Source organism: Tupaia chinensis, unplaced genomic scaffold, assembly GCF_000334495.1.
Source record: "Tupaia chinensis unplaced genomic scaffold, TupChi_1.0 Scaffold000381_1, whole genome shotgun sequence".
Lineage (NCBI taxonomy): Eukaryota > Metazoa > Chordata > Mammalia > Scandentia > Tupaiidae > Tupaia > Tupaia belangeri.
The window spans coordinates 3,716,545-3,728,397 of record NW_006159883.1 but is presented as its reverse complement, the minus strand read 5'-3'; the positions used below and the strand labels follow the sequence as shown (position 1 = coordinate 3,728,397).

The following is an 11,853-nucleotide window of genomic DNA, read 5'->3' as shown; positions in this document are numbered from 1 at the left end:
AAACACACACACACACACACACACACACACACACACAGACACACACACACACACACACACACACACACACACAAAGACCAGCTTATAGATGCATGGAAATTAGGGATTTCTCAAGTATTTATTCTGACAATAAGTGTGTTATCCAGGTTTAGAAAGAATCTAAGTTTTTAAAAGGCACCCTCATCCCTTTTCAAAGTTTGTTCCATATCGGATATTGTAGCATTAGCTTATCATACAGATCTCTAGACAGAGTTAGTAATCTTTACAAAATTAAGAAAAGCCCTTCATTTCTTACTATTTTCAACTTTGCATTCCATATTGTCACACTGACTTTTTTTTTTGTTTTTTGAGAGGGTTTTTTTTTTTTTGCTATAGGGCGTGTGTGCTCACCAGACAGACAGAGAGAGACATAGAGACAGAAAGCGAGAAATCACCCCCCAGGGGGGATGATCACGCCGCAATCCCTTCTCCTCCATTCTCCTCTCGGGATCTTGAGCACGCACACACACGTGCCCGGCGTGAGTTTTAAACCACCGGGTCCGGGATGTGAACTGTGGTCGACTACATGGGAGTCCATCGACATAGTCATTATGCTAACTGCTGTTCCTGGCTTTCTTTTTCTTTATATGTTGTTTTATTTTAATTTATTTTATACATTCAATCACATATATCACTTAGCTTGTAAAGTGAATGTTCCAACATGAATACATTTTTCACCAGTCCAGACTTTCTTAATGCTTTGTAAACACATCAGATATGCTTTAGGGCTTTTGTAATTATTGTTCCTTGTGACAGGAATGATTTTCCATTTGCTTAGCTAGCTCCCTTCCTTCCTCACTTGCTTCATGTCTCTATTCAAATAATACTTCTAAAAGGTTTTTGTGACCACCCTTATTAAACCATATCTCCTTTCTTTAATTCTCTCTATGCTTCTTTATTTTTCTTTACAGTATATTTGATAAAGATTACGGTAGGTAGTAGCTAATATTTATTCACAACTAGCATCAAATCTCTATGAATTGTTTACTGTATCTACAGGATCAGCAATAGTGCTTAGGTAGCTACTCAATAATTCCTAAAGGAAGGAGAAAAAGAAAGAAAGGAAGAAAGAAAAGAGAAAGAAAGAGAAAAAAAAAGAAGAAAGAAAAAAGAAAGAAGAAAGAAAGAAAGAAAGAAAGAAAGAAAGAAAAAAAGAAAGAAAGAAAGAAAGAAAGAAAGAGGGGGTATTCCATAGTATATATGAGCCACACTTTTTTCAATCTATGCATCTGTTCGTGGACATTTGGGTTGGCTCCATGTCTTAGCAATTGTGAATAATGCTGCTATAAATATGGGTGTGCAAGTGTTTTTCTGACTAAGTGCATTTCTATCCTTTGGGTATATGCAGAACTATAAGAGAACAATGAGATCCTAGGATTTGATAGAAAGCAGACAAATATGGAAGACTTCCTCTTATGTGAAGCAAGCCAGACTACAAAAGGGAGACATTGTATGTCCCCACTTAATATATACCAAATGCCTGCACTTTATGGTAGAAACTGAATATTGAACAATATCTAATCATAGAGAGCAACTGTGGATACAAAAGATGGTTTGGGAGGAAGGTGGGAAATGGCAGAAGTTGGGAAATGGCAGAGAAAGAGAAGGAGGAAATGAAGGGGAAAAAAGAAAGTAAAACGGTTACACACAAAATGGAAAATTATCTATTGAAGATAATAGGAATGGTAATGTCTTTGACTGGGTGAATATTCAGTGTATTCTGGATGGGAAAATTCATTTTGTATGCTGCAATGATATACAGTGAATGAATGTAAAATAAATTTTAAGAAAAAAAAAAAGAAAGAGAGAAGGAAAGAATTACCCTTAATTTCCAGGAAACACAAATTCTGAGAAGAGTGATACTAGGAATTTTAGGAGCTGACCTGGGGCTCAGCATCCCTTTACCACCAGTCTTAGGATCTCCGCCAGGTCGTTCTTCTCCACAAACCTCAGTGACATGATTGCCAGTTGGGATGCCAACTCCTGACCCACATATGTTGAAGGTAAACCAGACAGGGATCGAAGATTTACCAGGAGCCCAAGTTAAATCATCTTAATTCTTTTTTTTCTCTCTCTCTTATTTGCTGGTTTACATTTTAAACAAATCCTCTAACAGCTAACACTAATAAATTGATTTGAGGGGCCAGCAGGTGGTGTGGTGGTTAAGGTGTTGGACTCCCACATGGCTAAATGCATTTTGAATCCCAGACCCAATGGATTAAAAATCACACTAAGCGAGACCAGCAGATGGCATAATGGCTACATCCTGGACTCCCACATAGTTAACCACCATTCAAGTCCTGGACCCGGTGGTTTAAACTCACACCAGGCGTGTGTGAATGCGTGACCAAGATCCCAAGAAGAGAATGGAGGAGAAGGGATTGCGGCATCGCCATCCACCCAGGAAGTGATTTCTCACTTTCTGTCTCTCTCTTTTTCTGGTGAGCACATGCTCCCTATAACAAAAACCTCTCCAAAAAAAAAAAAAAAAAAAATTACACCAAGCATGTGTGCCCATGTGCCAAGATGCCAAAAGGAGAATGGAGGAAAAGGGATTGAAACATGGACATCCCCCTTAAGGAGTGATTTCTCCCTCTCCCTCTCCCTGTCTCTCTCCAGCAAGTGCATGAATCCTATGGCAAAAACCTAAAATAAATAAATAAAGATAATAGTAAAGAGTGATTTTTAGCAAAAGCTGAGCATCTAGATGTGCAACAAATATGTACAATTTATTCAGCATACGTATTCAGAATGACTGAACATGAGGCATCATGCAGGGATGACGTTATGAACAAACTATGATCTCTATTTTTTAACAGCCCTACTGAGGTATAAGAAATTGTACATATTTAATACAATTTGATGAGTTTGTATGTACACATACACCCATGACACACAATTTTTTTTATTGTTTTTGTTGATAATAGCCATCCTAACATATGTGAGATGATATGTCATTGTGGTTTTGACAAAACCTTGATCTGGTGGACAAGCTACCAGTCCATCGTAAGTGTAACAGATCTAGCTATACATAGAACTCAGGAGTCTAATCCTTGTGGTTTCTCCGTTCATTCCAAGTACAATATCTAAATGGATAAAATATGTTAAGATGCAATTATTTGCACATAAAAATATTATTATAAATATATGTGAAATAGTTTTATAAAAACATAAAATTAGTAGGAGTCTAACTTCTTGAATTATTGATGTTAAAAATTACTTTAGTTGACATAGATCAATGACTCTTTGTGACAATAAATACTACGATTTAGATTACACTGAGTGTATCAACTTGTAGTACTATAAATACTTGTACTCCTCTAATTAAAAATATCTGAATTCTTAATTTTCAAAATGAAAGAATACATAAAATGTAAGAAAATTGTCTTTCCTTTGCCTTATCCTGCACAAGATCACTTGGCATTTTCTACTCCTCTGTCTGCTAACTCCCCAAATCTAGTATGTGTGACTTTAACTACCTTTGTCTTCTCCATTTCAAAACAAACTTCACCCTAGACATTTCATATGCATAACCCTTCTAACAAAACCACTGTTTTTAAAACTCCTGCCTACCTCAGAAAAGTAATTTTGTTTTGATTCTCTCATAATAAAACAAACCGAATATTCTAATCATAGTGAAGTCAGAGTAATACAAACACCCTTAGACTAAGAAAGAGAAATCAGTCAACCTCTGAAACAATCTCAAAGACACATTAAATGTACAGATACTTTTTTCATGTCTTCAAACTTCTGCCTAAATCTCAATTTTTGTTTAATATATGTGTGCTTCTCCAAGAATTAGTATTTAATAAGAACATTTAAATTGTCTTCAATCTTTCTTTTCTTTGTTCTTCAGTATTATAATTACATGGTTTTCAAGGTGTGATGGTAAATATAAATTATTTTAACGCCATTGGGGTTAAAATTCTTGTATGTAATGTTTGATAACATAACCATAGGTGTATTTGTGTGGGATATGTGCTAACATACCCTTGGGATGTCTAAGATTTTCTTTCCTTTAAAAGAAATGTGCATGTTACTCAAGTTTAGTAATCACTGACAGCCCCTGGAAAGGCTAAGTTACTTCTGATTCTTAGTGTTGTCACCTGAGAGAGTGGTTCTGAGGCTTGAAAGAGGAACATTTGCAAATATAAATGAGGCCTCTGTGTATAAGACTGTTCAATTAATGTTACTGTCACTAACATTGGCAAGATGTAAATCTGCGGACAATGCTTTCTGTACTGACAGAGTACTTGGTACACATTTCTTTTCCTTCTTTGTAATATTGTCCTGGCTCACTTCTTGTAAGACATAGTATGTTATTCTTTGTAACTGAGGAAAGAATTATGGCTAACTGACGAAAAAAATAAATAAAGACTATTAAATCCTCATCTTTATTTGATGATTTGCTTTTTAAAATTCTTATTTGTATTATTGTATCACTAAAGAAATCATGTAAGTGAATAGACATTATTACAAGTGCTTCCCTCTATGATAAGATACTTTATTTGATTATTTGAAAATTCAGAGCTATATTTCTGAGGATTAATGGAGTAAGTTTAGTAGTAATAAATAAGCAAGAAACTTCAGATATTCTCTTCTAAAATATTTCCTCTAAAAGTAGATATTTGTTGTTGCAATATTCACTAATATCTGGTGGGTCACCTCCTTGACTACACTGCTGTCCATTAATAGAGAATTTTGATAAATCAGGTCAAAAACTAAAGAAAACATAATTGGATACTTAAATTCTTGATTTTGAATATCTCTCATGTTGCCCTATTAATGAGTTTTCACTTACTCCACATATTACTTTGACAATGACCTATAACTGAATACTTTACAAACAGAATGTTATATAGTGCTTTTAATGGAATGGTCCTAAATTATAGATAAGTAATTATAACTATCTCTAACAGTGAGAGCAGGCTATACTCATAACACAGTCTTTAAGTGCTGTGCAGATGGAACTGGATCCTATATGCCCAACTAAGGTTTGAATCCCAGCTCCAGTGGCAATATGCTGGGTGCAGTTCCCAGGAGCTTGATACGATAAAAAAATGGAAGAAAGAGAATCGCACGGTGACCAGGCCACACTGAGGAGTGCTTCCTCTCTCTCTCTCTCTCTCTCTTTCTTGTGTGTGTGTATGTTCCTTCTGGTGAAAATGATAACAACAACAACAATAATAATAATACATAAATAAAGCCAGGGAGTGGCCAGTTTCACAGTGAAAACTCCAGAAAGAACTATGATGCTGTGCCCACATGTTCACATTCTCATTCCTTCCTGTAACAGCAGGTGTATGTATGCATGTGCTCATGATTTGGGAAGGCTGAGGGTGGGAGTGGGTCATGGAATGAAGACACTGCTGGTGGCCTCTCTTTCTCTCTCTCAGAAAAAAAAATAAGTAAACTTTAAATAAAGTTGGGTTTCAAAATATGAGCCATCATCTAAGCTCATGTAGCGTTTATGAGCGACTAGTAAAAGTTGAAAAATACTATGTCTGGTAAAATCATTAATACTTTACAAACAGAATGTTATATAGTGCTTTTAATGGAATGGTCCTAAATTATAGATAAGTAATTATAACTATCTCTAACAGTGAGAGCAGGCTATACTCATAACACAGTCTTTAAGTGCTGTGCAGATGGAACTGGATCCTATATGCCCAACTAAGGTTTGAATCCCAGCTCCAGTGGCAATATGCTGGGTGCAGTTCCCAGGAGCTTGATACGATAAAAAAATGGAAGAAAGAGAATCGCACGGTGACCAGGCCACACTGAGGAGTGCTTCCTCTCTCTCTCTCTCTCTCTCTTTCTTGTGTGTGTGTATGTTCCTTCTGGTGAAAATGATAACAACAACAACAATAATAATAATACATAAATAAAGCCAGGGAGTGGCCAGTTTCACAGTGAAAACTCCAGAAAGAACTATGATGCTGTGCCCACATGTTCACATTCTCATTCCTTCCTGTAACAGCAGGTGTATGTATGCATGTGCTCATGATTTGGGAAGGCTGAGGGTGGGAGTGGGTCATGGAATGAAGACACTGCTGGTGGCCTCTCTTTCTCTCTCTCAGAAAAAAAAATAAGTAAACTTTAAATAAAGTTGGGTTTCAAAATATGAGCCATCATCTAAGCTCATGTAGCGTTTATGAGCGACTAGTAAAAGTTGAAAAATACTATGTCTGGTAAAATCATTCCTATTTTGTGAGAACAACCAGGTAACAAAGGGAGTCTAGTTTGACATATACTTCATAGATAATTTCTTTGAAAATTTCTATGGAAATGTTTTATTCTTATATTTTAATGGATCAGCCTAATTTTTAAAATTCTTCTTTAGAGACCCTATTTTCCAATTATTTGTACTAATGGTTTGACCTGAAAATAGAGTGAAATCTGCATTACTGTCACGTATATCAAATGTCTAGAAGATAAGATGTAGAAATGAAGAAATAGGAAAAAGGTATTAAAAAAAGACATTCACTATTGGGCAGAGGCTAGGTTAATGGTTAATGTACTTACTCCCTTTAAATTTCAAATGTACAATCAAAGGTGCATTTAGAGCTTTATTGTATTTTGATAAATGTTTCAAAAAGTCTAGTAAAGGATCCAAGGAAACATTTTTAAAGAATTTATGATCAATAATAGCAGCCTCATAAACACTTGACACAACAAAAGGAAATCATAAAATAATGGCAATGAAATTACAACTGAAGTAATGGTGTGTTTTAACAATAATATATGGCATTTTTGGCTCCCTATGATATCATTTTAAGAATCCAAATGTATTTCCATTTCCTGCTTTAAAGAAGAAAAAACCAGTATGTTTTCACTTATAATACATTGTTATTTTCTCAGTGAAGCTAAAAAGATATAGAATAATTTACTTCTACATATACCATCAACTCAAATTGGCTGTGGTAAATTATGTTTACTGGCACTGCTCAAGGCATTCCCTCTCCCTGTCCCCTTTTATCTTGGTTTGGCAGTTGTCCTCACCACTCAGAGGGTTTCAATCCTCCAAACTTCATTCCACCTTCAGCTGCCAAGTGCTGATGGCTTTCCCTATTGCCGAAAGCCATTTCCTTCCAGTTCTCAGAAAGGAACCAGTAAGTAAAACTTTCAATGAAGAAATTTCATTTTGTAGGATGGCAAGACACCAAAACTCTTCTCACATTCCACAAAAGTAGTCCACCCACATTCTCTGAACGCTGTCCCATAAATCCTCCTATAAGAACTATTTTTATAAAATCTTACAATATCCATTTTATTATGACCTTGCCATCTTAATTGGAAATCTAACTCTACATAGTTTGGAAAGATGTCACAATTCATCCATGTAAGAACAGATTGGATAATTTGTGACATGTAAAATGGAGGACAATTTAATTAGTACAGATACACTCCAACACATTACAACAACCACAATGTGCCATCTTAATAGCAAACTTAACAAAATCCCTGATGACAATTCATGAAATAATTTAGTCCATCAAGATGAAACGTGATTGCCACCAAATTGTTCAGCTGAAAAAAAAAAAAAGCAGTGAGCTACTTGCTAGATAAATATATCATGAATCAAAGCTGGTCACCAAACTGAAAGCTAATTTTACAACCAAATGTTAATAGCAAAACAAATTATCTAATATCTTTCATTGTAGTCTTGAAAAATAAAAGAACAGGGGCTTATTGCCACACAATGTATGTATGTATAGTAAAAGTCTAGCACAAATATGACACTACCATTCACTAATGTAAATTTTCAAACCCTCAGCCCCTCATTCCAATAATAGTGACAGTTTTTTCATGCATTAGTGAGTGTGTCTTTGAGTCTTCCTTAGTTAGTACTTTGGAGTTAAAAGAGAAGTTGCCTCTTGGACCAGGAGCGCCACCATCTCAGATGATATGGACACACAGCCTATGGCCTTGAGGCCCTTTGCCCACACTTTCACTAACTAAGATCACATATGTGATTTAAATATTTTATATTTCGTGATTATTGTGTTGTCCTCATATTCTTGGTAAAAGGCACACATGCAAATTTAGTAAGGTCATCACTGAACTTACTAGCACCACAATTATATTTGTTTATACATCCAAATTTTTCTTTATATTTCAATCCAGTTGCAGTGACTACCTTATTAAGAATGCACTATAATCTAATTACCTTTGAACACATTATCACATATACTTCTGGAAGATGGAAATACATCTCACTATATTTTAATTTTGCCTCCTCAAAATCAGCACTTTTTTTTTGCATACTATATGCCCAATGAAATTGAATCACAAAAAAAAACCCATAAATTTAAAGGGTTGATGCATATTATGGTGAAATAATTGTCTTTGAACTTTATTATTTACATATATCTAAGAATTCCCTACTACTTTATGCCATGCACTATTCTGGCAGCTGAATCACAATAAAGATGTGGTCTAGGTACTCTTGGAACACTTAGTATACAAATCAAAAATACACCTGCATGTTCTAACAGCACATAAATGGGACAACGTGCCAAGATTCAGATTAACAGGGGACTACACTCCTTGGACGAGATGATTATGAATTATCTTGCCAAGACAGAGACCTATGAGCTGAGAGCTTAAGTTTGGGAAGGAGCCAGCTGTGCAAAGAATGGATAGGGGATGGGGATGCAGTCCAGCTATTGAAGACATCATTTGAAAAAACCTTTAAAGGTATTATTGTTTAATATGTTCCAGGTACTAAAGGACCAGCATGGTAGGAGCACAGACATGAGAAGAAGGTGGGTGCGAAGAGGTCAGAGGGAAGAGACAGATCAGAGAGTGAATTGTATGCTAAAGAAATTTGATGTTATCGTTGGTATTAATAAATGTCTGTGTTTCTTTCTTTGTCTTTTTTGTTTTTTTTACATAGTGTGACCCAAAAAATGTTTTTAAGAGGACACATGATGCAGTTGTTGTGCATGGGAGAGTGAATTGCAGGGGAGCCAATTATGGAAACAGAGACATCAGTCCAAGACTGTAGCAGGATTCACGTACATTGTATTGAAGACCTGAATTACTGTGGCAGCAGCATAGGTATAGAAAAGAGGGTGGAAATGATACATCTAAGAAATATGATAGACCAGAACAGAACAAATATGTCTGACAGATCTATATGTGGTCTGCACTGGAATGAAATGGGGTCATAAGGAAGAGAGAGCAATCAAAGATGATTTCAACAATTGATAGAAGGTGGATCCATTTATTCCCATGATGAAGAAGGGTGGAAAGGATCTGAGACAGAGCTTTAGGGAAAACCAAAAATTGTTACCTTTGTGACAGCTAGAAGAATAAATTTATGTCAATAAACTTTAAGGCCCTATGCAAGGTCAGGAATTGTCTTAGAAAAATACCATGTAAATCCTTCTAGCACTACGGACTCTTTTGTATTTTTAACAGGAACAGAATTAGATAAATATGAGTTTTTATTATTTGTGCAAAATACTATCCTTTACTTTTTCCTTGCCCCAGAGAACACGGGCTGGACAGATTAAGGGGAATAGGACCCCACTGATTCCTCCTCTGAACTTCTACTTGGTCTTTGCTGCCAAAATTCACCTCGACAACAGGGAGCAAAAACACAGAAGCTTTACCACAGGAGGTTTCCAATGATTATCTATGGGCTCTAGGGGACAGAAGGAGTCATGGGGATGCTTTTGGCAGAAAGCCAGTCCTGACTCATCTTTCTTCTGTAAAAGCATCAGGTACCTGGTGAGACCAACCCTGCTACACTGGGGTCATTGCATGCCATGTACTCTTCCTCTTAAAAATATGTCATTGTGCTCTATGACAGCATGATGTTTGCTCCTAAAAGGAAAGTTCCTTTCAAACACTAAAAAAATTAAACAATAAAACTTATCTCAGTCAAACTATTATCAGTTGCTGAAATAGAGGGCATATACTTTGTTACATCAAATGCTGTATTTTTGTCTGGCATTTTGTTGTGAATAAACTAGCTTAACAATCATGATAATTTCATACCTAGGAATCAGATAAGACTAGCTTTCAAAGAATCAATAATTTGTGGAAAATTGTATCATAAATTCTAAGAAAGGAAATTCTAGCTTAAATTTGTTTAAGTAGTGGGAAAATGAATGACTTCAATAAAAATGGACAATTTTATAATTGGATTTGGTTAGCAGATTACATATTGATATAAATCAGTTTATTAATGCTAAAGGGAAAATCATGAAAAAATATTTTAAGTTTCCAAAAAGAAAAAATAAATGAAAAGAAAGACCTTATCCACAGAAAAGAAATGCACAAGAACACAGCGTTTTTTAAAAGAACTGACTGAACCTCCCAAGAGTGACTTAACAGTAACTGAAAGTACCATTTTTTAAAAAGCTTATGTTAATTTGTTTTTTATTTTATTGAAATGAGCTTTAAAAAAACCTCTCCCTAAGCATCCCTCTCAGGAAAATTGCTCTTAACTTCAGAAGAGATTATATGATAACTTAAAAGCAAACAAAAAATTAAAAAGAGTGAAATGTGTTTACTACAATCACGAAAATTGGCATTAAAGTTTCAGTTTGATAATCTTCCTTTGGTCTTTTGCCTTTAATATAAGAAATAAAAATTACCTGAATTTTTAACAAGAAAACGTTTAAAGTAGATAAAAAGTTAAAATGATTCTGAATTCTATCTGAAGTTCATTATGAAGAACTTATGTGCTTGAAAAAAAAAATAAACTACTTTGAGAAACCGGACTATTGTAAATTATTTTAGTGTTTGTGCTCTTAAAGGGCGCAGTGTGGCGTTTCTCGCATCTCCCCACAGGTAGTTGTCGCTGTGCTGGTTCTGCACGCTCAGCTTTGCAGACGGGAAATTTAACACATGCACTTTGCTGGTAAAGAATACGAACCACTCTTGGAACTAAAGCCCATTTAGAAATAAAAGACAACCCTCCACCCCATATATATCGCTACTTTTCCATACCATATTTTCAGAACCTGGCCGCAAATTCAGTCAAAACTAGCAAAACAGCCTTGCTATTGAAATAGCTGCCTATCCAGCTCCCCTTCCTCTCATTGCTAGGACCACCCCACGGAGCTGAGCTCTTCCTCTCTACTTTGCAGGTGGCGTAGTACAGGGTAACCAAACCCGAGAGATGTGAAAATGGACACAGGTGGGTGTGGCGGTTGAGGCGAGCACTGGTGAGAAACTGGCAGCTTCCCTTCACGCCACGCCACAGAAACAAGAGAAAAGGCACTTACTTGCGACCCTGCCCGCCGATCATGCCCACCCAGTACACCTGCAGAATCTGGTTCTAGGGGAAGGCACGCGCTGTACCCTCTCGCTCCAGGCCTTTCCCTCAGGCTTTCTGTGATGCTGCTTCTTTCCTTTGGGGCTCCTGTTGCTCAGCTGGCGCCTGCTACTGCCAGCCGCCGGTACCCAGACTGGCCCAGCCCCTGCGCGCGGAGCTGGCGGAATTGGAAACCAGACACCGGTAGCTGGAGCGCTGTCAAGGGCCTGCAACCGAGAACTGCGCCCCTCCTTCCAGGGCGCGCCCAGGGAAGCAGCAGCCCCGCCCTCCCGCAATCAGCAGCCTCACTCCTTGTCCCTCCACACCTCCCTCCTCCCGGGTCCCCACCCTTCTGTCCCTCCCTCCACTTCTGCGGCGGCACTGGGCGGGGACCGAGTAGAGGTGCAGTGGTGTCTGTGCTGCAGCTTCTTCACGGTGCGGTAGTAAAAAGCGTGTGTGTGTGTGTGTGTGTGTATGGGGGCGTCACAGCTCCCATTCACGACTACTCCTTGGGTGAGACTGAGTGTGAGCACGCCTGTGTG

General features: G+C 37.1%; 1 protein-coding gene across 1 annotated transcript in view; it reads right to left on the bottom strand.

The window, feature by feature from the left end:
- SCN9A (sodium voltage-gated channel alpha subunit 9) overlaps window positions 1-11,448 on the bottom strand; it is a 185,277-nt gene extending 173,829 nt beyond the window's left edge. The window contains exon 1 of the mRNA XM_006153578.3: window positions 11,283-11,448. The gene's annotated coding sequence lies outside the window, so the exon portion shown is untranslated. The remainder of the gene's footprint in view (window positions 1-11,282) is intronic.
- Between the last annotated feature and the right edge of the window lie 405 nt (window positions 11,449-11,853).